Source organism: Balaenoptera borealis (genome assembly GCF_965194805.1).
Source record: "Balaenoptera borealis genome assembly, chromosome: 5".
In the NCBI taxonomy this organism is placed as follows: Eukaryota; Metazoa; Chordata; class Mammalia; order Artiodactyla; family Balaenopteridae; genus Balaenoptera; species Balaenoptera borealis.
Genome location: NC_138862.1, coordinates 121,536,476 through 121,559,741, shown reverse-complemented (window position 1 = coordinate 121,559,741; position 23,266 = coordinate 121,536,476).

Here is a 23,266-nt window from a genome sequence, read left to right as displayed (position 1 = left end):
GCATCGGAGTACTGAAAGCAAATATTTCACTGCATTGGTGAGTGTGGTGTGATGTGTTGAAGTCTCAATATTAATGAACGTTATCAGCTAAGAGACTGAGAGAAAAATATCTTTTCTGCTACTGCTTTGAGTTAACATTAGTCTCTAATGAATATATGAAATTGTTGAACACATGAAAATTCATTTCTCAATATAGCTGGAGTTTTGTTTATCCAGCATTGTGTGTTTGTATGAATATGGCGTTGTAATTTTATAATGTGGACCCAAATGGGGAAATAATGTCTTGCAGTAGAAAAAATACAAAATTGACTTTAGAAAACCTGGATTGTCTCATATCTGCTCATTTCAATTGTGCTTTACTCAAACTTTTGGCATCTAGTTTCTTAATTTTTCAGATAAGAATAATAATATCTATCATAATTAGGTTTTATACTTGTTGAGATGACATTCATTGATATTTTTCATTTAATATGTTTGAAAACAAATTCTAAACTAAAAAGTAGTATCTACTTTTTGGTTATTACCATTCTGTTTTAGACTTACAGTTTATATCAACTTTTTTTGAAATGTTTCCTAGTTCCTATATTATTAACTATTCTGTGATTGGCAATATTGTAGATGCAACAGGATGTTTTGTTGCGTGGAGAACTCAAGAAATTTTTTCTATATTACTACAAAGTTTTAAGATACAGTATATATATAAGTATAGTGTATTAAGGCATAACATAGCTCAAAAACTTAATGGTGACATCTCAACAAAGTAGGCCAGCACATCATACTGACCTATTTTGATTTGTGTTCATAGGTAAAGCTTACAACAAAATGACAACTAAACGATCTCCTCTAAACCTCAGATTGTATGTAGTTTAGTGAGAGGTATATTAGTACTAAGAAGACCGTCCCTTTGATTCTAGTAATATTAACTTGCATTTTCCTCTTGACTAAAATAACTTCAAAAAACAGCAGAACAGAAGGAAAAAATGAAATGCAATAACTATGAAGAAAAAAAATGATAGAGCCTCCTAAGAGCTGGAACCAAGGGGGGTGCGGATTGAAGAAACATAATGAGTCACCCACTAGCACAGACTAATAGCATATCTTGTTTTCACACAGCCTTCAGATTAGCAAGAGTTAGCTTGGTCTCGGTAATGATCCCCCTTGAAAAGGCCTGTGGAGGCTTCTACAGAACAACTACGTGTCAGATGGGTATCCACAAGAAGCCCTACAGGAGCACCAACTCGTGGACACAGTCAAGGCCAACACCTTTCCCATCCAATTACTGGTGCCACTATTTGAAACCCCAATGCCTTTCCTCTATATTTCGCAATTCAGTTACAAACAATTCATTTCATGAGTTAAATTTATTTCCAATTTATTTCTAGTAACTAGAAATACACATTTAAACAGAAAGTGTAACTCAACTTCATATGTGTTCAGCAAGTTAGAATCGTTCCCCACATCTCCTAGTCCTTTCACCTAATCTGAGGAAACCCTCACTGCTGAGGTTTGTGAAATCAGAGGTTTGGAGGTTTCTGACGTTTCCTGCGAGGACTCAGTTTCCTGCTCTTCTCTGGGGTCGCTTCATCCTCACCTGCCTCTTACCTGCTGCTACCACCTCTGCCTCAAGCCTCAGTCCACCTTCGTAAGGCAGGTGTGAACCCATGGTCATCTGGTATGTTGAGAGTTTCTCCTTGATAGAAAGAGTAACTTTGTAACTTTATGAAAAGGGAGGAAACTTTCATAAAAAGCGAACGACTAGTCTTCTAAATTCATCCAATCCACAACTCACAGGTACTTTGGAGTAAATTTCAAACTCCTTTGTTTAGCAAACAAGGTTCATTCTGCTTGGATTCCCAAAAACCTTCAGCCTTATCTCCTGCTCCTTCTGAAGCACAGCCTTTATTTCAGTCCTACAAACTATTAGCCACTTTCTCTAGGTACCATGTCACATGTAATTTTCCTTCCCACATACTTCTCTCCTCTTTTGCCTGGAATGTTTCCCCACCCTATTCTTTCATTAACTATTGCTCCCTCCCACCCTCAATCCTTGATATTCTTGACAATTTTATATATATATATATATATATTTTTTTTCTCTCTCTCTGGAATTTTGTTTATAGTTGGATATTGAACCATCTGTATTAATTCTCTAGACTTCTTATCTTTGCTCTCATGTTTTCTGTCTCCTTTTTTTCTCCTGCCAGGATGTTTCTTAGCTTTATCTTTCAGCTGGTCTATTGAATTGTTAATTTATTCTATCATACTTTTGTATTTCCAAGAGGTTTTTTTTTTCTCTCCTTTTATAGAACTTTCTTTCTAGTTACATGGACACAATGTATTCTTTTTCATCTCTCTGAAGCTATTAATCATAATTATTGATTTTTCAAGTTTTCTTCTGCTTTCAATGTAATGTGCCCACATGGTCCCAATTATTTTTTTAGTTGGTTTTTTTTTTGTGGGTGTATTAGTTTCTCATTTTGTTTTTAAAATTGTATGCTTAGAGACTTAAATAATCTACTATTCTTTTTCTCCATTTGTTTATTTCATGCAGTATTTAAAGCTGAATATTTAAGACTGAAATGTTAAGGTGCTGATGGGAAGCTTTTTTTTTTTCCTTAACTGAACTATTCTACAGATGACTTGACAACTTCATGGGGACACCGAAATGTCAGAATCTATAAGATGTTTATTTGAGGCTGCTCAGTTTCCCTGTAGAGTATCCTCCAAACTTTAGCCTGGGGAATAGAAGATTGGTTGCAGTTATTTAGAGCTAAGTTGTGGGACGTTGTGGGAGTCTCACTATTCAGTAAGGTCTCATTATTCATTCCCTAAAGTAACGCTACAGGGAAAATATATTTTTTCAGACGATTTTTAAATTTGGAAAAATAAAGTGTGTTTTTCCTTTCTCTTTATCCCTGTTGGCTCCAGTCCAGCATGAACATCTCTTCCCTAACAACATGTCTACAATACAGAAATTGATTAATATTGTTCTAAAATTGTTGTGATCATTTCAGCATAGAATGCGCAAATGCTTTGTTATTCTGGAATTATTCATATTTATACCTTTTTAGATTTTAGATTATACATTTATTCTTTAGGTAAGATCACATATGTAATCTCAATTTCTTAGAAGGAGAAATTTGGGGAATTTATGGAGGAATTAAGAGGTTGGCAGAGCCCTCCCAAACAAATAAGCTTAAGACTGGACAAAATTGTTACAAACGACCATTTCAGGGTTTTGGAAGTTGACCAAAGGCTAACAAATTGAGAAGTGCTTATTCATAAACTCCAGGTAAGAACAACAGCAGTGGCAGTCATCTTGCTCAGATCAGCTCCGCAGCTCTGTGGGTGAGGGGATTTAATCAAGGCAGAGCTGACCGTGAACTCCAGTGGACTTGCTTTCAAAAGGAACTGACGTGCTACGGATTAGAGGGCAAACATCCATCTAGTAAAATTTTCATTAAGAGTGATAACTTTGGTAGAAAACAAATGGGGAGAACTATAGCTCAACTAGTTTGAGGTTGTGATTTGAGGCAAGTGGAGGACCAGATGGAAATTTAATATGGAAATCCTAGAAACGAAGGATTCATATAAGGGCTCGACAAGGTCTCCAGGCATCCCTGGCTGACTGGGAAACTGTAAATGTGTGATGGGGGACCAGAGAAGCCAGACAGAAAGTAAAATCTGAAGCAGACACATTAAAATTTCCTGAACTTTGGATGTGCTCCCCAGTCTCCCCAACACACATACAGATGTCTCCAGCGGGAAGCATTATGGGCTCCAGTGATTGAGTACAATCTTTGCCCAATCATTGCTTGACCATAACCTATGGCATTCAGAAACGTTTTGGGGATAATAAAACTATTCTAAAGCTGAACAATGGTGATCAATGCACAACACTATGAATCTACTGAAATTCATTGTACGGTGTGCATTTACAATAGCTACATTTTATATTATGTAAATTATACTTCAGAAAATCTGCTACAAAAAGGAGTTTTCAAAACGAAATTTCCTTTTAATATTTTTACCAATGGAAGTTTCACTTAAGCATTTTTACCTTTTGTACTTCCAGGGTGATTATTCCATGTAGAAAATAATTTCTATGCTCTTGTCCTCTAAGCATCATATTTTTATCACTCAGTTGTCTTGCAGAAATCATAAATCTCCAAGGTAACAACTCCTTTTCTAAAGAGAGGTCTGTAAAAACAAAGATTAATTTTCTCATGTTGGAGAAGAGTTATTAACTGTTAAAAATAAAAAGCTTTATCTTTTTTTCCTTGTGAAATACTAATTTTTTTTCCTTAGGAAGCTACTATGTGAGAGTTCCAAAATTTATCAGCTACCTTACCATATCTTAAAACTTTGCCTATAATCTATTTACACCTACAGAGTCAGTCTTCCAGTTTGTACTAGGCCCCAGGAGTCCTCAGGATCCACTTCATTCTTTTTTTTTATAATTTTTAAATTAAAAAAAAAAATTTTGGCTGTGTTGGGTCTTTCGTTGCTGCGTGCAGGCTTTCTCTAATTGTGGCAAGCGGGGGCTACTCTTCTTTGTGGTGTGCAGGCTTCTCATTGCAGTGGCTTCTCTTGTTGCGAAGTATCAGCTCTAGCTGTGCGGGCTCAGTAGTTGTGGTGCAAGGGCTTAGTTGCTCCGCGGCATGTGGGGTCTTCCTGGACCAGGGCTCGAACCCATGTCCCCTGCATTGGCAGGCGGATTCTTAACCACTGTGCCACCAGGGAAGCCCTCTCCTTCATTCTTGATTTAACCATCCCAGCTAAAGGATCTGTGAATTCTCTTTGGGGACCTAGGTCCCTGTTCTCACTTTAGACCATTCTTCTCCAAGGAGAATTGTTGGGAGTTCTGGAAAAGTAGGCTGGAGGCTTGACTTCAGGAATAATGATAAAAACCATGCTGCAGAAGTGGTCTGACATCAGACAACTCTATGATGAGGAAATTGCAATCATTTGAAAGGCTAATATGTAAAAAATTACCCAGTTGATTTAGAAACACATAAGATCAGTTTCAATGGAACATGGAAAGAGAAGAAAATTTTGATTTAGTTTGAGATTGAGTGGTAATAAGAAAGTGGCTGGACAAGTTTTCTGACTTGTTGGTATCTAGAGGTGTGAGTTTTAAAGGCTAAATTATAAGATGGGAGATTAGAAGAGCATGCCTCACACGATGCCAAAAATTCAGTAGTGCATGAGTGATTGATTATGAAGGAAAAGACAGAACTAGGGTTTGAACTTGGGTTAAGGTTAGGGCTGGGGAATGAAGGAATGAAGTAACTCTTCCGTTACAAGACAGGAGGGAAGGCACCACCATTGTTACATTTCATTTATTTGAAAGGAAGGAAGATGACAGATTAGGTTTGCAGATCTACTGGTTGAAATTTTAAGAAACTTCAATCAGATGCTTTCTTTCAAATAATTACTGAAATTATTAAGCTCTTACAATGTAGTAGATATTGTGTTAAAACTATTTTACATGTAATTAACTATTTTGTTTTTCTGGCAAAGAAACAAAATGGGTATTAGTGTTTAGTTTTACTCTGTACCATATGTTCATGGAAATACTTGTTATTATTGCTTTAAACTGTTTCCTTTAACTTCCCTTTTTTTTGGACAGTTGTTCGTGTCTGCTGTCATTTTCTTTCTTCTTTCCCATTCTGAAATAGCCTTTAAGTGTTACTTAAATTTTTTAAGTAATGAAGAGTCTTCCAACTTCATATTCTAGGGAGGGGTTGTTTTGGGACACTGGCTTTCTCTTTTCAGGGCCAGTCCACATCTCTTTTGCCACCCTCTCTGCCTAACCATTGAATTACCACATAGCAAAATTTATACTTTTTTTTCATTTTTGCTAATCCTCTTTTTATTTTTTTATTAGTTATCTATTTTATACATATTAGTGTATATATGTCAATCCCAATCTCCCAATTCATCCCACCACCACCACCATCCGTCCCCCCTGCTTTCCCCCCTTGGTGTCCATACGTTTGTTTTCTACATCTGTGTCTTTATTTCTGTCTTGCACACTGGTTCATCTGTACCATTTATTCTAGATTCCACATATATGCATTAATATACAATATTTGTTTTTCTCTTTCTGACTTACTTCACTCTGTATGACAGTCTCTAGGTCCATTCACGTCTCTACCAATAACCCAATTTCATTCCTTTTTATGGCTGAGTAACATTCCATTCTATATATGTACCACATCTTCTTTATTCATTCGTCTGTCAATGGGCATTTAGGTTGCTTCCATGACCTGGTTATCGTAAATAGTGCTGCAATGAACATGGGGTGCATGTGTCTTTCTGAATTATGGTTTTCTCAGGGTATATGCCCAGTAGTAGGATTGCTGGGTCATACAGTAATTCTATTTTTAGTTTTTAAAAGAACCTCCATAATGTTCTCCATAGTGGCTGTATCAATTTACATTCCCACCAACAATGCAAGACAGTTCCCTTTTCTCCATACCCTCTCCAGCATTTATTGTTTGTAGATTTTCTGATGATGGCCATTCTGACTGGTGTGAGATGATATCTCATTGTAGTTTTGATTTGCATTTCTCTGATGATTAATGATGTTGAGCATTCTTTCATGTGTTTGTTGGCAATCTGTATATCTTCTTTGGAGGAATGTCGATTTAGGTCTTCTGCCCATTTTTGGTTTGGGTTGTTTGTTTTTTTGATATTGAGCTGCATGAGCTGCTGGTAAATTTTGGAGATTAATCCTTTGTCAGTTGCTTCATTTGCAAATATTTTCTCCCATTCTGAGGGTTGTCTTTTTGTCTTGTTTATGGTTTCCTTTGCTGTGCAAAAGCTTTGAAGTTTCATTAGGTCCCATTTGTTTATTTTGGTTTTTATTTCCATTTCTCTAGGAGGTGGGTCAAAAAGGTCTTGCTGTGGGTTATGTCTAAGTGTGTTCTTCCTATGTTTTCATATAAGAGTTTTTTTATAGTGTCCAGTCTTACATTTAGGTCTCTAATCCATTTTGAGTTTATTTTTATGTATGGTGTTAGGGAGTGTTCTAATTTCATTCTTTTACATGTAGCTGTCCAGTTTTCCCAGCACCACTTATTGAAGAGACCATCTTCTCCATTGTATATCCTTGCTTCCTTTGTCATAGATTATTTGACCATAGATGTGTGGGTTTATCTCTGGGCTTTCTATCCTGTTCCATTGATCTATAATTCTGTTTCTGTGCCAGTACCATATTGTCTTGTTTACTGTAGATTTGTGGTATAGTCTGAAATCAGGGAGTCTGATTCCTCCAGCTCCATTTTTTTCCCTCAAGAATGCTTTGGCTATTCGGAGTCTTTTGTGTCTCCATACAAATTTTAAGATTTTTTGGTCTAGTTCTGTAAAAAATGCCATTGGTAATTTGATAGAGATTGCATTGAATCTGTAGATTGCTTTGGGTAGTATAGTCATTTTCACAATGTTCATTCTTCCAATCCAAGAACATGGTATATCTCTCCATCTGTTTGTCATCTTTGATTTCTTTCATCAGTGTCTCATAGTTTTCTGAGTACAAGTCTTTTACCTCCTTAGGTAGGTTTATTCCTAGGTATTTTATTCTTTTTGTTGCAATGGCGAGTGGGATTGTTTCCTTAATTTCTCTTTCCAATCTTTCGTTGTTAGTGTATAGGAATGCAAGAGATTTCTGTGCATTAATTTTGTATCCTGCAACTTTATCAGATTCATTGATTAACTCTAGTAGTTTTCTGGTGTCATCTTTAGGATTCTCTATGTATAGTATCATGTCATCTGCAAACAGTAAAAGTTTTACTTCTTCTTTTCCAATTTATATTCCTTTTATTTCTTTTCTTCTCTGATTGCCATGGCTAGGACTTCCAAAATTATGTTGAATAGTAGTGGTGAGAGTGGACATCCTTCTCTTGCTCCTGATCTTAGAGGAAAGGCTTTCAGTTTTTCACCATTGAGAATGGTGTTTGCTGTGGGTTTGTTGTATCTGGCCTTTATTATGTTGAGGTAGGTTCCCTCTATGCCCACTTTCTGGAGAGTTTTTATCGTAAATGGGCGTTGAATTTTGTCAAAAGCTTTTTCTGCATCTACTGGGATGATCATATGGTTTTTATCCTTCAATTTGTTAATATGGTGTATCACATTGATTGATTTGCATATATTGAAGAATCCTTGCATCCCTGGGATAAATCTGACTTGTTCATGGGGTATTATCCTTTTAATGTGTTGTTGGCTTCTGTTTGTTAGTTTTTTGTTGATGATTTTCGCATCTGTATTTATCAGCAATAGTGGTCTGTAATTTTTTTTTTTTTTTTTTTTTGTAGTGTCTTTGCCTGGTTTTGGAATCAGGGTGATGGTGGCCTCATAGAATGAGTTTGGGAGTGTTCCTTCCTCTGCAATTTTTTGGAAGAGTTTGAGAAGGATGGGTGTTAACTCTTCTCTAAATGTTTAATAGAATTTACCGGTGAAGCCATCTGGTCCTGGACTTTTGTTTTTTGGAAGACTTTTAATCTCAGCTTCAATTTCATTACTTGTAATTGGTCTGTTCATATTTTCTATTTCTTCCTGGTTCAGTCTTGGAAGGTTATACCTTTCTAAGAATTTGTCCATTTCTTCCAGGCTGCCCATTTTATTGACATAGAGTTGCTTGTAGTAGTCTCTTTTGATGCTTTTTATTTCTGCAGTGTCTCTTGTAACTTCGTCTTTTTCATTTCTACTTTTATTGATTTGAGTCCTCTCCCTCTTTTTCTTTTTTTTTTTTTTTAAACATCTTTATTGAAGTATAATTGCCTTACAATGGTGTGTTAGCTTCTGCTTTATAACAAAGTTAATCAGTTATACATATAAAATATGTTCCCATATCTCTTCCCTCTTGCATCTCCCTCCCTCCCACCCTCCCCATCCCACCCCTCTAGGTGGTCACAAAGCACCGAGCTGATCTCCCTGTGCTATGCGGCTGCTTCCCACTAGCTATCTATTTTACATTTGGTAGTGTATATATGTCCATGACACTCTCTCACCCTGTCACATCTCACCCCACCCCCTCCCCATATCCTCAAGTCCATTCTCTAGTAGGTCTGTGTCTTTATTCCCGTCTTGCCACTAGGTTCTTCATGGCCTTTTTTTTTTTTTTTTCCTTAGATTCCGTATATATGTGTTAGCATACTGTATTTGTTTTTCTCTTTCTGACTTACTTCACTCTGTATGACAGACTCTAACTCCATCCACCTCATTACAAATACCTCCATTTCATTTCTTTTTATGGGTGAGTAATATTCCATTGTATATATGTGCCACATCTTCTTTATCCATTCATCTGTCGATGGACATTTAGGTTGCTTCCATGTCCTGGCTATTGTAAATAGAGCTGCAATGAACATTTTGGTACATGACTCTTTTTGAACTATGGTTTTCTCAGGGTATATGCCCAGTAGTGGGATTGCTGGGTCATATGGTAGTTCTATTTGTAGTTTTTTAAGGAACCTCCATACTGTTCTCCATAGTGGCTGTATCAATTTACATTCCCACCAACAGTGCAAGAGTGTTCCTTTTCCTCCACACCCTCTCCAGCATTTATTGTTTCTAGATTTTTTGATGATGGCCATTCTGACCGGTGTGAGATGATATCTCATTGTACTTTTGATTTGCATTTCTCTAATGATTAATGATGTTGAGCATTCTTTCATGTGTCTGTAGGCCATCTGTATATCTTCTTTGGAGAAATGTCTATTTAGGTCTTCTGCCCATTTTTGGATTGGGTTGTTCGTTTTTTTGTTATTGAGCTGCATGAGCTGCTTGTAAATCTTGGAGATTAATCCTTTGTCAGTTGCTTCATTTGCAAATATCTTCTCCCATTCTGATGGTTGTCTTTTGGTCTTGTTTATGGTTTCCTTTGCTGTGCAAAAGCTTTTAAGTTTCATTAGGTCCCATTTGTTTATTTGTGTTCTTATTTCCATTTCTCTGGGAGCTGGGTCAAAAAGAATCTTGCTGTGATGTATGTCATAGAGTGTTCTGCCTATGTTTTCCTCTAAGAGTTTGATAGTGTCTGCCCTTACACTTAGGTCTTTAATCCATTTTGAGTTTACTTTTGTGCATGGTGTCAGGGAGTGTTCTAATTTCATACTTTTACATGTACCTGTCCAATTTTCCCAGCACCACTTATTGAAGAGGCTGTCTTTTCTCCACTGTATATGCTTGCCTCCTTTATCAAAGATAAGGTGACCATATGTGTGTGGGTTTATCTCTGGGCTTTCTATCCTGTTCCATTGATCTATATTTCTGTTTTTGTGCCAGTACCAAACTGTCTTGATTACTGTAGCTTTGTAATATAGTCGGAAGTCAGGGAGCCTGATTCCTCCAGCTCCATTTTTCGTTCTGAAGATTGCTTTGGCTATTCGGGGTCTTTTGTGTTTCCATACAAATTGTGAAATTTTTTGTTCTAGTTCTGTGAAAAATGCCAGTGGTTGTTTGATAGGGATTGCATTGAATCTGTAGATTGCTTTGGGTAGTAGAGTCATTTTCACAATGTTGATTCTTCCAATCCAGGAACATGGTATATCTCTCCATCTATTTGTATCATCTTTAATTTCTTTCATCAGTGTCTTATAATTTTCTGCATACAGGTCTTTTGTCTCCTTAGGTAGGTTTCTTCCTAGATATTTTATTCTTTTTGTTGCAATGGTAAACGGGAGTGTTTTCTTAATTTCACTTTCAGATTTTTCGTCATTAGTGTATAGAAATGCAAGAGATTTCTGTGCATTAATTTTGTATCCTGCTACTTTACCAAATTCATTGATTAGCTCTAGGAGTTTTCTGGTAGCATCTTTAGGATTCTCTATGTATAGTATCATGTCATCTGCAAACAGTGACAGCTTTACTTCTTCTTTTCCGATTTGGATTCCTTTTATTTCTTTGTTTTCTCTGATTGCTGTGGCTAACACTTCCAAAACTATGTTGAATAATAGTGGTGAGAGTGGGCAACCTTGTCTTGTTCCTGATCTTGGTGGAAATGGTTTCAGTTTTTCACCATTGAGGACAATGTTGGCTGTGGGTTTGTCATATATGGCCTTTATTATGTTGAGGAAAGTTCCCTCTATGCCTACTTTCTGCAGGGCTTTTATCATAAATGGGTGTTGAATTTTGTCGAAAGCTTTCTCTGCATCTATTGAGATGATCATATGGTTTTTCTCCTTCAATTTGTTAATATGGTGTATCACATTGATTGATTTACGTATATTGAAGAATCCTTGCATTCCTGGGATAAACCCCACTTGATCATGGTGTATGATCCTTTTAATGTGCTGTTGGATTCTGTTTGCGAGTATTTTGTTGAGGATTTTTGCATCTATGTTCATCAGTGATATTGGCCTCTAGTTTTATTTTTTTGTGACATCTTTGTCTGGTTTTGGTATCAGGGTGATGGTGGCCTCATAGAATGAGTTTGGGAGTGTTCCTCCCTCTGCAATATTTTGGAAGAGTTTGAGAAGGATAGGTGTTAGCTCTTCTCTAAATGTTTGATAGAATTCACCTGTGAAGCCATCTGGTCCTGGGCTTTTGTTTGTTGGAAGGTTTTTAATCACAGTTTCAATTTCAGTGCTTGTGATTGGTCTGTTCATATTTTCTATTTCTTCCTGGTTCAGTCTCGGCAGTTTGTGCATTTCTAAGAATCTGTCCATTTCTTCCAGGTTGTCCATTTTATTGGCGTAGAGTTGCTTGTAGTAATCTCTCATGATCTTTTGTATTTCTGCAGTGTCAGTGGTTACTTCTCCTTTTTCATTTCTAATTCTATTGATTTGAGTCTTCTCCCTTTTTCTCTTGATGAGTCTGGCTAATGGTTTATCAATTTTGTTTATCTTCTCAAAGAACCAGCTTTTAGTTTTATTGATTTTTGCTATTGTTTCCTTCATTTCTTTTTCATTTATTTCTGACCTGATCTTTATCATTTCTTTCCTTCTGCTGGCTTTGGGGTTTTTTGTTCTTCTTTCTCTAATTGCTTTAGGTGCAAGGTTAGGTTGTTTATTCGAGATGTTTCCTGTTTCTTGAGGTAGGCTTGTATTGCTATAAATTTCCCTCTTAGCACTGCTTTTGCTGCGTCCCATAGGTTTTGGGTCGTCGTATCTCCATTGTCATTTGTTTCTAGGTATTTTTTGATTTCCCCTTTGATTTCTTCAGTGATCACTTCGTTATTAAGTAGTGTATTGTGTAGTCTCCATGTGTTTGTATTTTTTACACATCTTTTCCTGTAATTCATATCTAGTCTCATAGTGTTGTGATCGGAAAAGATACTTGATACGATTTCAATTTTCTTAAATTTACCAAGGCTTGATTTGTGACCCAAGATATGATCTATCCTGGAGAATGTTCCATGCGCACTTGAGAAAAATGTGTATTCTGTTGTTTTTGGGTGGAATGTCCTATAAATATCAATTAAGTCCATCTTGTTTAATGTATCATTTAAAGCTTGTGTTTCCTTATTTATTTTCATTTTGGATGATCTGTCCATGGTGAAAGTGGGGTGTTAAAGTCCCCTACTATGATTGTGTTGCTGTCGATTTCCCCTTTTATGGCTGTTAGTATTTGCCTTATGTATTGAGGTGCTCCTATGTTGGGTGCATAAATATTTACAATTGTTATACCTTCCTCTTGGATCGATCCCTTGATCATTATATAGTGTCCTTCTTTGTCTCTTATAATATTCTTTATTTTAAAGTCTATTTTGTCTGATATGAGAATTGCTACTCCAGCTTTCTTTTGATTTCCATTTGCATGGAATATCTTTTTCCATCCCCTCACTTTCAGTCTGTATGTGTCTCTAGGTCTGAAGTGGGTCTCTTGTAGACAGCATATATATGGGTCTTGTTTTTGTATCCATTCAGCCAGCCTGTGTCTTTTGGTGGGAGCATTTAATCCATTTACATTCAAGGTAATTATCGATATGTATGTTCCTATTCCCATTTTCTTAAATGTTTTGGGTTTGTTATTGTAGGTGTTTTCCTTCTCCTGTGTTTCTTGCCTAGAGGAGTTCCTTTAGCTTTTGTTGTAAAGCTGGTTTGGTGGTGCTGAACTCTCTCAGCTTTTGCTTTTCTGTAAAGGTTTTAATTTCTCCACCACATCTGAATGAGATCCTTGCTGGGTAGAGTAATCTTGGTTGTAGGTTTTTCTCCTTCATCACTTTAAGTATATTCTGCCACTCCCTTCTGGCTTGCAGAGTTTCTGCTGAAAGATCAGATGTTAACCTTATGGGGATTCCCTTGTGTGTTATTTGTTGTTTTTCCCTTGCTGCTTTTAATATGTTTTCTTTATATTTAATTTTTGACAGTTTGATTAATATGTGTCTTGGCGTGTTTCTCCTTGGGTTTATCCTGTATGGGACTCTCTGTGCTTCCTGGACTTGATTAACTATTTCCTTTCCCATATTAGGGAAGTTTTCAACTATAATCTCTTCAAATATTTTCTCAGTCCCTTTCTTTTTCTCTTCTTCTTCTGGGACCCCTATAATTCAAATGTTGGTGCGTTTAATGTTGTCCCAGAGGTCTCTGAGACTGTCCTCAGTTCTTTTCATTCTTTTTTCTTTATCCTGCTCTGCAGTAGTTATTTCCACCATTTTATCTTCCAGGTCACTTATCCTTTCTTCTGCCTCAGTTATTCTGCTATTGATCCCATCTAGAGTATTTTTAATTTCATTTATTGTGTTTTTCATCGTTGCTTGGTTCCTCTTTAGTTCTTCTACGTCCTTGTTAAATGTTTCTTGCATTTTGTCTATTCTATTTCCAAGATTTTGGATCATCCTTACTATCATTATTCTGAATTCTTTTTCAGGTAGACTACCTATTTCCTCTTCATTTGTTAGGTCTGGTGTGTTTTGACCCTGCTCCTTCATCTGCTGTGTGTTTTTCTGTCGTCTCATTTTGCTTATCTTACTGTGTTTGGGGTCTCCTTTTCACAGGCTGCAGGTTCGTAGTTCCCGTTGTTTTTGGTATCTGTCCCCAGTGGGTAAGGTTGGTTCAGTGGGTTGTGTAGGCTTCCTGGTGGAGGGGACTATTGCCTGTGTTCTGGTGGATGAGGTTGAATCTTGTCTTTCTGGTGGGCACGTCCACGTCTGGTGGTGTGTTTTGGGGTGTCTGTGGCCTTATGATTTTAAGCAGCCTCCCTGCTAATGGATGGGGCTGTGTTCCTGTCTTGCTAGTTGTTTGGCATAGGGTGTCCAGCACTGTAGCTTGCTGGTCGTTGAGTGAAGCTGGGTCTTGATGTTGAGATGGAGATCTCTGAGAGATTTTTACCATTTGGTATTACGTGGAGCTGGGAGGTCTCTTGTGGACCAGTGTCCTGAAGTTGGCTCTCCCACCTCAGTGGCACAGCCCTGATGCCTGGCTGGAGCACCAAGAGCCTTTCATCCACACAGCTCAGAATAAAAGGGAGAAAAAAATAGAAAGAAAAAAAGAGGATTAAATAAAATAAAATAAAGCTATTATAATAAAAAATAAGAAAAAAAATTATTAAGAGTAAATGTATTCAGAAAAATTTTTTTTAATTTTTAAAAATAGATTTATTAATTTTTTATAGTAAAAAATAAGAAAAAAATTTTTAAGAAAAAAATTTATTAAGAAACAAAAATTTTAATTTTTTAAAATAAAAAATATGAAAAAACTTATTAAAAATTTTTTTAATTTCTAAAAATAGAAAATATGGAAAAATTATTAAGAAAACATATATTAGGAAAAAAAAATTTTTTTAAGTAAAAAAAAAAAAAAATGGACGGACCTAACCCTAGGACTGATGGTGAAAGCAAAGCTATACAGACAAAATCTCACCCAGAAGCATACACATATACACTCACAAAAAAAGGAAAAGGGGAAATTAATATAACCTGCTCCTAAAGTCCACCTTTTGAATTTGGGATGATTCGTTGTCTATTAAGGTATTCAACAGATGTAGGCACATCAAGTTGTTTGTGGAGCTTTAATCCGCTGCTTCTGAGGCTGCTGGGAGAGATTTCCCTTTCTCTTCTTTGTTTGTACAGGTCCCTGCATTCAGCTTTGTATTTGGACCCGCCTCTGCATGTATGTCACCTGAGGGCGTCCGTTCCCCGCCCAGACAGACCGGGGTTAAAGGAGCAGCTGCTTCGGGGGCTCTGGCTCACTCAGGCCGGGGGAGGGAGAGGTACGGAGGAGGCGGGGCGAGCCTGAGGCATCAGAGGCGTCGTGACGTTGCAGCAGCCTGAGGCGCGCTGTGTGTTCTCTGGGGGAAGTTGTCCCCAGATCACAGGAGCCTGGCAGTGGCGAGCTGCACCAGCTCCCGGGAGGGGCAGTGTGGAGAGTGACCTGTGCTCGCACACAGGCTTCTTGGTGGCGGCAGCAGCAGCCTTAGCGTTTCCTACCAGTCTCTGGGGTCCGCGCTGTTAGCCGCGGCTCGCGCCTGCCTCTGAAACTCGTCTAGGCGGCGCTCTGAATCCCCTCTCCTTGCGCACCGCGAAACAAAGAGGCAAGAAAAAGTCTCTTGCCTCTTCGGCGGCTGCAGACCTCCTCTCCGGCTCCCTCCCGGCTCACCGCGGCACGCCAACCCCTTCAGGCTGTGTTCACGCCGCCAACCCCAGTCCTCTCCCTGTGATCCGACCGAAGCCCGCGCCTCAGCTCCCAGCCCCGCCCGCCCCAGCGGGTGAGCAGACAAGCCTCTCGGGCTGGTGAGCGCTGCTCGGCACTGAGCCTCTGTGCGGGAATCTCTCCGTTTTTCCCTCTGCGCCCCTGTTGCTGTGGGATCCGCGCTGATAGCCGTGGCTCACACCCGTCTCTGGATTTCGTTTAGGCAGCGCTCTGAATCCCCTCTCCTTGTGCACCACGAAACAAAGAGGCAAGAAAAAGTCTCTTGCCTCTTCGGCAGCTGCAGACTTTTTCCCGGACTCCCTCATGGCTAGCACCAAAGCCCGAGCCTCAGCTCGCAGCCCCCGCCCGCCCCGGCGGGTGAGCAGACAAGCCTCTCGGGCTGGTGAGTGCTGGTTGGCGCCGAGCCTCTGTGCGGGAGTCTCTCCGCTTTGCCCTCCGCACCCCTGTGGCTGCGCTCTCCTCCGTGGCTCCGAAGCTTCCCCCCTCTGCCACCCACAGTCTCTGCCCGCAAAGGGGCTTCCTAGTGCCTGGAAACCTTTCCTCCTTCACGGCTCCCTCCCACTGGCGCAGGTCCCGTCCCTATTCTTTTGTCTCTGTTATTTCTTTTTTCTTTTACCCTACCCAAGTACGTGGGGATTTTCTTGCCTTTTGGGAGGTCTGACGTCTTCTGCCAGTGTTCAGTGGGTGTTCTGTAGGAGCAGTTCCACGTGTAGATGTATTTCTACTGTATCTGTGGGAAGGAAGGTGATCTCCACGTCTTACTCTTCTGCCATCTTGCCCCTATCCCTCCCTCTTTTTCTTGATGAGTCTGGCTAAAGTTTTATCAATTTTGTTTATCTTCTCAGAGAACCAGCTTTTAGTTTTATTGATCTTTGTTATTGTTTTCATTTCATTTATTTCTGCTATGATCTTCATGATTTCTTTCCTTCTACTAACATTAGGCTTTGTTTGTTCTTCTTTCTCTAGCTCCATTAAGTGTAAGGTAAGATTGTTTATTTGAGATTTTTCTTGTTTCTTGAGGTAGGATTGTATTGCTATAAACTTCCCTCTTAGAACTGCTTTTCTGCATCCCATAGGTTTTGGATCATTGTGTTTTTTTTGTTTGTTTGTTTGTTTTTTCTTCGATTTTGGGTCATAGGGTGTGTTGGCTATTGTTTTTTTTTAATACAATATTTATTTATTTATTTATTTATTTTTGGCTGTGTTGGGTCTTCGTTTCTGTGCGAGGGCTTTCTCTAGTTGTGGCAAGTGGGGGCCACTCTTCATCGTGGTGTGCGGGCCTCTCACTATCGCGGCCTCTCTTGTTGCGGAGCACAGGCTCCAATCGCGCAGGCTCAGTAGTTGTGGCTCATGGTCCTAGTTGCTCCGCGGCATGTGGGATCTTCCCAGACCAGGGCTCGAACCCGTGTCCCCTGCATTGACAGGCAGATTCTCAACCACTGCACCACCAGGGAAGCCCAAGGGATCATTGTGTTTTCATTGTCGTTTGTCTCTAGGTATTTTTTGATTTCCTCAGTGATCTCTTGATTATTTAGTAACGTATTGTTCAACTTCCATGTGTCTGTGTTTTTTACGTTTTTTCCCTGTAATTGATTTCTAATCTCATAGCATTGTGGTCAGAAAAGATGCTTGACATAATTTCAATTTTCTTAAATTTAACAAGGCTTGATTTGTGCTCCAAGATGTGATCTATCCTGGAGAATGTTCCATGTGCACTTGAGAAGAAAGTGTAATCTGCTGTTTTTGAATGGAATGTCCTATAAATATCAATTAAATCTATCTGGTCTATTGTGTCATTTAAATCTTGTGGTTCCTTATTAATTTTCTGTCTGGATGATCTGTCCATTGGTATAAGTGAGGTGTTAAAGTTCCCTATTATTATTGTGTTACTGTCAATTTCCTCTTTTATAGCTATTAGCATTTGCCTTATGTATTGAGGTGCTCCCATGTTGGGTGCATATATATTTATAATTGTTGTATCTTCTTCTTGGATTGATCCTTTGATCATTATATAGTTTCCTTACTTGTCTCTTGTAACATTCTTTACTTTAAAGTCTTTTTTTTTCCTCATATGAGAATTGCTACTTCAGTTTTCTTTTTTTTTTCTTTTTTCTTTTCTTTTTTTTTTTTCAGTTTTCTTTTGATTTCCATTTGCATGGAATATCTTTTTCCATCCCCTCACTTTCAGTCTGTATGTTTCCCTAGGTCTGAAATGGATCTCTTGTAGACAGCATATATAGGGGTCTTGTTTATGTATCCATTCAGCGAGCCTGTGTCTTTTGGTTGGAGCATTTAATCCACTCACATTTAAGGTAATTATTGATATGTGTGTTCCAATTACCATTTCTCAATTGTTTTGAGTTTGTTTTTGTAGGTCCTTTTCTTCCCTTTTGTTTCCCACTTAGAGAATTTCCTTTAGCATTTGTTGTAGAGCTGGTTTGGTGGCATTGAATTCTCTTAGCTTTTGCTTGTCTGTAAAGCTTTTGATTTCTCCATCAAATCTGAATGAAATCCTTGCTGGGTAGAGTAATCTTGGTTGTAGCTTCTTTCCTTTCATCACTTTAAGTATATCACACCACTCCCTTCTGGTTTGTAGAGTTTCTCTCTCTCTTCTCCTTTTGGGACCCCTATAATGCGAACATTGGTGCATTTAATGTTGCCCCAGAGGTCTCTTAAGCTGTCTTCATTTCTTTTAATTCTTTTTTCTTTATTCTGTTCCACGGCGGTGATTTCCACCATTCAGGTCACTTATCTGTTCTTCTGCCTCAGTTATCTGCTATTGATTTCTTCTAGTGTATTTTTCATTTCAGTTATTGTATTGTTCATCTCTGTTCTTTAATTCTTCTAGGTCTGTGTTAAACATTTCTTGCATCTTCTTGATCTTTGCCTCCATTCTTTTTCCAGGTTCTGGATCATCATAGCTATCATTATTCTGAATACTTTTTCTGGAAGATTGCCTATCTCCACTTCGTTTAGTTGTTTTTCTGGTGTTTTATCTTGTTCCTTCATCTGTTCCATAGTCCTCTGTCTTTTCATTTTGTCTATCTTTCTGTGAATGTGGTTTTCGTTCTACAGGCTGCAGGATTGTAGTTCTTCTTGCTTCTGCTGTCTGCCTTCTGGTGGATGAGGCTATCTAAGAGGCTTGTGCAAGCTTCATGATGGGAGGGACTGGTGGTGGGTAGAGCTGGGTGTTGCTCTGGTTGGGCCGAGCTCAGTAAAACTTTAATGTGCTTGTCTGCTTGTAGGTGGGGCTGAGTTCCCTCCCTGTTGGTTTTATGACCTGAGGCGATTCAGCACTGGAGCCTATAGGCTCTTTGGTATGGATAATGGTGGACTCCAGGAAGGCTCACCCAAGGATTACTTCCCAGAACTTATGCTGCTAGTGTCTTTGTCCCCCCAGTGAGCCACAGCCGCCCCGTGCCTCTGCAGGAGACCCTCCAGCACTAGCAGGTATGCCTGGTTCAGTCTCCCATGGGGTCACTGCTCCTTCCACTGGGTCCTTATGCACACACTACCTTTTGTGTGCCCTCTAAGAGTGGAGTCTCTGTTTACCCCAGTCCTGTTGAAGTCCTGCAATCAAATCCCACTAGCCTTCAAAGTCTCATTCTCTGGGAATTCCTCCTCCCATTGCCAGACCTCCAGGTTGGGAAGCCTTACGTGGGGCTCAGAACCTTCACTCTAGTGGGTGGAATTCTGTGGTATAATTGTTCTCCAGTTTGTGAGTCACCCACCCAGTAGTTATGGGATTTGATTTTATTGTGATTGTGCCCTTCCTACCATCTAATTGTGCCTTCTGCTTTGTTTTTGGATGTGGGATATCTTTTTTGTTGAGTTCCAGTGTCTTCCTGTCAATGATTTTTGAGCAGTTGTGATTTCAGTGCTCTCGCAAGAGGCAGTGAGCACCTATCCTCCCACTCTGCCATCTTGAACCAATCTCGCAAAATTTACTTGATAATTTATTATTTACATTCTTTATCTATTTTGACACACTTATATAATTTATATTCAATCATTACATTTATTTTTCCAAGGCATTTTGTAGGAAGCAAGCAGTTTTGCACTTTGTCCTTCCAACTTGTTTCATTTGGCATCTTTGCAGTATGCTTTTTTAATGACAGCTTTATGAATCCCTGTCTTATATATGAAAGCACACCAAGAATGAATGGCTTATTGTGAAGTGGGTAACAGTGCAAAATTTAGTGAACTTCACTGACTTTTAATAATATACTCAAATGTCAAAAGGTAGAAAAGCCCTAGTACCATTAAGGCTCTAGCTCAATAGGCATGAATTCAATGGAAATGTCTTTTAGTGTCACTTCCACTGTGATCATAATGGTTCAAAGGAGAAAATAGAAATAGGATCATTATTCTTACTTTATCTGCCAGGCTCTTTGATGCAAATGACTTCAGTGGAAATGTCTCATATGCTCAATTGTCTAATTTCTGTTGTTTGTAATGAAAAATTGAAAAGAAGCATATCCTGAATTTTAGATTTTATGTGCCAGCGAGTCTTTCATGGATCCATATATTACTTTACTGACACTTTCTAGAATAGGGATTAAAAGATGGAAGTGTTAAATAAAAACTGTGTCCTTGTGACCAGTTACAGAAACAAGGACTTTAGTAGTTATAGATATTTCCTTCTTTGCATACTATATACATATTTTTTTTCATATTAGGCGTTTTATTTCTCTCCCCTTTCCCCATTATTTTAAATTAAGTTGCTAGTGGCTAATTTATACTTTTGTTTTTATGTTGCAGACTGTTTAGATATGATTGTGACTGCATTAGTACATGAATTAGCATTTCGAGAGATGAAACATGGACACTTGGGCCAGTTTTGGGAGAGTGCATCTTTGTATAAAGACTACTTGCTCTCTGTTATACAAAAGCATGATGTAGTTTTTACTGTTGTTACAGAAAAGAGTAGATATGGGTAGAAAGATGTGTAAGTATGCCAAGTGTTGGAGAGTTTGCAATATGCTGGAAAGCATCTATCACCTCTCACATCTACATCTGCTTTTATGTGTCTTCCTCTCTCCCGTCATGTAGGAGTTCTACAAACTACATTTCCCAGATACCCTTGCCAGCTGACTTCCTGCTCAGTTTGGCCAATGGAAGGCAAGAAAAAAAGAAAAATGCCACTTTTTAATGATTGCTGCCTTCCCCTCTGGCAGGGTGCTAACAAGACACAGCAATAGCATTATTAATAGCACAGTAATAGAAACAGTGGTGGTAATAGTAACTGTGACAGCATCCTGGTGGCAGTTGAGAAAACAGCAGCATCCAGTGAATGTGGGCTCCTGAATTCTTTCTTAGGCAACTAAGTCTTCACAAGAACAGGCTTAGTGGCACAGTGAGCATGGGCTCCAGGTAGCTCTCAAGTCTACTCTGCCCAAAATTAATATAGCTACTCACACTCTCTTTTGATTTGTGTTATCATGGTATATCTTTCTCCATCCATTTACTTTTAATCTATAGGTGTCTTTATATATAAAGTGGGTTTCTTAAAGACCACATATCATTGGATCTTGTTTTTTGATCCACTCTAATAATCTCTGTTTTAATTGATACTTTTAAATTATTGACATGCAAAGTTATTATTGATAATGTTGGATTAATATCTACCATGTTTGTTACTGTTTTTTTATTTGTTGCTAATTCTCTTTGTTCCTATTTTTATCTTTCATTCTTATTTTATCTTTTTTTTGGTTTTAATTGAGTGTATTATTCCATTTCTCTCCTTTCTAAACATCAATTATACTTTTTACTTTTTTTAGTGGTTGACCTAGAGTTTGCAATATACATTTGAACCAATCCAAATCCACTTTCAAATAACACTACACCACTTCACAGGTATTGCAAGTACCTTATGATCAGACAATAATACTAATTCCTCTCTTTTGTCAGTTGTAACACTGCTGATATTCATTTCAATTACACATAAGAATATATAATCAAACACATTATTGCTATTATTATTTGAAGAGACTTTTGTTAGATCAATTAAGAATAAGAAAAATTAAAAAATTTTATCTTTATGTTCCTTCTATGTTCTTTTCATTATGTAGATTCAAATTTCTGATCTATGTCATTTTTCTTATCTCTAAACAACTTGTTTTAACATTCTTGCAAAACAGGTATACTAGCAACAAATTCCTCAATTTTTTTTTTTTTTTTTTTTTGGTCTGAGAAAATCTTTATTTCTTCTTTACTTTTGAAGGATAATTTCCAGGTTACAGGTTGTAGGTTGGTGGGGGGGTTTTTCCCCCTTTTCACACTTTAAATATTTCACTCCATTCCACTCTCATCTTGCTTATGTTTTCTTCAGAGAAGTCAGATGTAATTCTCATCTTTACTCCTCAATAGAGATGTTTTCCTCCCTCTCCCTGTGGCTTCTTTCATAATTTATCTTTATCTTTTATTTTTTTATAGTTTGAAAATGATATGCCACGGTGTAGTGGCTTTATTTGGAATTCTGCTTGGTGTTCTCTGAGCTTCCTGGATTTGCGATTTGGTGTATGGCATTAATTTGGTCATGATCATTTCAAATATATTTTCTATTACTATTTTTCTTCTCTTTCTGATATTCCCATTACATATATGTTACACTTTTTGTAGTTGTCTCACAGATCTTGGATATTTGGCTCTATTTTTCTATTTTTTGTTTGTTTTTCAGTTTTGGAGGTTTCTACTGAGATATCCTCAAGCTTAGAGATTTCCTTCCTCTGTCTGTCTAGTGTTCTAATAAGCCCCTCAAAAACATTTTTCCTTTCTGTTGAAGTATTTTGATCTTTAGTATTTCTTATTGGTTCTTTCTAAGAATTTCCACCTTTTTGCTTACATTGTCCATCTGTTCTTGCATATTGTCGACTTTATCCATTAGAGCCCTTATCATATCAGCATCATTTAAAAAAATTCTGATCTGATAATTCTAACATCGCTGCCATATGTGAGTCTGATTCTGATGTTTGTTCTGTCTCTTCAAACTGTGCTGTTTGCCTTTTATTATGCCTTGTAATTCTTCATTGATAGTCAGACATGATGTACTAGGTAAAAGAAACTGCTATAAATAGGCCATTAGTAATGTGGTGGTAAGGTGTGGGGGAACGGCAAACATTCTCTAGTCTTATGATTAAGTCTCAGTCTTTTAGTGAGTTTTTATACCCCCCGACTGTGAACTTCACATGTATTTCTCATTCCCGTCTTCTCCTTCACTCAGGTGAGACATGATGGCTAGAGTGGGCTTGAGGGGGGTATTTCCCTTCCCTTAGGTCACTTAGGCTCTAATAAAATCCCAATATGTTAGGCTGGAGGTCAGACCTTGTTAAGAAAAACAAAATGCTCCAGTGTATTTCAGAATTGTTCTTTTGCCTTTCTCCCTCCTGGAGGCAAGAGGATTTTTTATTTTATTTTTTTAAGACATTCATTGTGAAAACCAGCTAGAGCTCCAGGAAGTAAAACTCACGAAAGTGTGGGGCTTCCTAATGACTGAGTCCCCCTGAGTTTTTTATCTCTCAAACTTGTCTCAGGCCGAGACAAGTCTTGTCTCCAGCAGTTCATCAATTACAATTCAGGTTTCCCTACCCCGGCACTGGTTCTCATGGAGGTTTCAGCTAGAGAGTTTCTGCTCTGAAGAGTTGTGATTCTCTGTATTTGCCTGTTGGTTTCTC